Genomic DNA, 2,581 nt, shown 5'->3' with positions numbered 1-2,581 from the left:
CCTCCCCCCCTCAGATACGGCCTTGGTCAGTTGTGAAATTGTATTTGTATATATGATAATATTATAATTATATGATATTAAAAATTTAAATATTTTTAAATTCGGCGGCCAGTGATAAATGTAATTTGTTGTTTATTCCAAGTCAAACTGATTTAATATTTTTCATCCATGAAAGTGATGTAAAGCGTCTTTTTTCTAGTGATATAAACCGTTTTTATTTAGTGTCTGGTCTTTTTCATGAGTACTTACTCAGGTACAAAACTATAAAAACGTCAAGCACGACTGCGGGCTGAGCATGTGGAAAAAAATAAATCGTTTCAATAATTTAATTTACCGTCTATATACGTTATACTCGGGCTACAATCTTGGGTAAAATTAAAAATACTAAAATAAAACATCGCCCGACGTTCGTCACCCATACGAAATCGGCCATCAGTATTCAGTAATAGATACTAAAGAATAAAGATAATTTTACTTATTTTTATTTTGTTTTTACGTTCTGCCTTTTGGTAATAATTACCGGTGCGGATTATTGGAGACGATATTGTGGACTGTGGTAATAACATCAGCTAATTAATTATCCAGCGTGAATGAGCAGTAAGTACCTTGTAAGTTGTAATAAATGCATCACATATTATCATTATATCAATAGTTTATAGCATAGACATGAATAGTATACTTAGTGTAGGTTTATAGTTGGTAATTCAAAATAGAATTCTGAACTCAATTTATTCTTACATAGAAGAATTTTAACTAGAATGTAGTGAAATTAAAATTAAATACCAAAGACTGAATGTCTGAACTCAATGTTTTCTATGAAGGTAGGTATAAAATGCTTACACCAACTTACGGGAGATGATGACAGGATACGATGATGGGTAGTTGAGATATTAAACGTAAACTGAATGAAATTATATTGTACTTATGTCTGTCATTTATTAAAAGTACACAAGATATTGTAACAAAATGTAAATTAAACTGATTAAGATGTATCTAAATCAACGAAGGTCGCTGGTGTGTTGGAAAAATAAATATAGGTACAATTGCTGGGATATTTTGTAAGGCCTGGAAAAAACGCTGTTTATTGAAATAATCAAAGTCAAAGAAGGTGTGAATCAACAAGAGGTCTGGCACGGAGGTGCTCGTCCATACTATGTGGATCATGTAGGTACATGTTATCACGCCTGAGGATGGACTGTTTCAGGTCTCTCCTGTATAGTGCAAACCCTCTACTCTACTTGTGCCACAAATTTCCCATGGACCGTGTGGTGGCCTTCCATAAATAGGTAGTTTGACCACATTCATAGTGAACATGTGGATCTGTGACTGAGGGTTGCAGATTTGCCTATTGCTGGCTAGTTCTATGATGGATGCGGGGCTTTGTTAATTGTGTAGTCCTGTCACAGTGCCAAGTCCGACTATCAAAATCTACTACACCCGAGGATTTCCCACAATATATTATATTGTACTAGTTCTTCTTGTTAGTCCGTTTTGTTGCACATGGTCCATGCCAGATGTTAAGACTATTACTAAGAACAATTTATCTCCCGGGGTCTAGTTGTAATGCTGACATTTGTCTGACTACTTTATGTGTGTGCTTATAGTATGTTATGCTATATTGCATATCATAACTATGTGTAGGGCTGGAGTAGGGTTCATACGCAGCAACCCATACGTTTGGTAAAATGATCCATTTATTTACCGGTTGTACACATAGCATTAATATCAATGCTTTAAATTTCAACTGGTACTCCAAACCAGCTCAACCTGTGCCGGAGCAAGCACAAATACTCCATATAATAAAAAAAAATCAGTTTAAAATTCAACTAATATTTTTATATTGATATTATAAATTGTAATATATACTTATAAACTTTTGATACTATGTGATATGTATTATGAATAGTTAAATTAAATTTACAATTAGTTAATTTAATGTGAAAGGTAAACATTAAATGAGGAATAGTGTTTACTGGGTTTTATTGGTAGGTGTTGATTGTCTATTTCTTACTAATATTTTATAAAAAATTTACATTCTTATAGTTTTAACTTTTTATGTATTTTTTACTTACTAAAACTACAAAAAAAAAAGAAATGTCGCTTTTGTGTTGGTACATTTTAGAATTTATATTGCTGATTCATGTGAATATTTTAAATAATGCCAGTTGTACCGTCTACGGTTAAACTACGATTAAGCTTAATCAGCTGATAACAGATGTGAAAATTCTGACGATTAAACTCCGGTTAACTTAAATCAGAGATGGTACAACTGGCCATAAAAGTCTTAAATTTTGGCAGGTAGAGAGGTATATATTATGATTTGTATGTACAAAAACAAATAGGGTGAGGTATTGTCCTTTTCTTTATTATTTCTTTATCGATTGTTTTTATCCTAAATTATAATTCTTAAGTTTAAGAGGATGCTACCCATAGATTTGTTGTCCCTCCCCCCATATATAAACGATGATAATATTATTACAGGCTTCAACATTTTATAAATACACAGCTGCTATGAAGAAGGGGAGGTGACTCCCACTTTTTACCCTCCAACTCTATTGAAAACATCCCTTATATACTTTAC

The 2,581-nt window shown here is 32.5% G+C and overlaps 1 long non-coding RNA gene across 2 annotated transcripts in view; it reads left to right on the top strand.

The window, feature by feature from the left end:
* Positions 1-206: 206 nt before the first annotated feature.
* LOC100572890 overlaps positions 207-2,581 on the top strand; it is a 6,066-nt gene continuing 3,691 nt past the window's right edge. The window contains exon 1 of one of the 2 annotated variants that reach the window (XR_001679213.2): positions 207-608. This is a non-coding gene — a long non-coding RNA (uncharacterized LOC100572890). The remainder of the gene's footprint in view (positions 609-2,581) is intronic. The other variant, XR_001679212.2, reaches the window with a different exon arrangement.

The sequence above is a fragment of the Acyrthosiphon pisum genome, chromosome A1 (assembly GCF_005508785.2).
Source record: "Acyrthosiphon pisum isolate AL4f chromosome A1, pea_aphid_22Mar2018_4r6ur, whole genome shotgun sequence".
Lineage (NCBI taxonomy): Eukaryota > Metazoa > Arthropoda > Insecta > Hemiptera > Aphididae > Acyrthosiphon > Acyrthosiphon pisum.
Note: the sequence above shows the minus strand (reverse complement) of the source record. Positions and strands in the feature narration are given on the sequence as shown.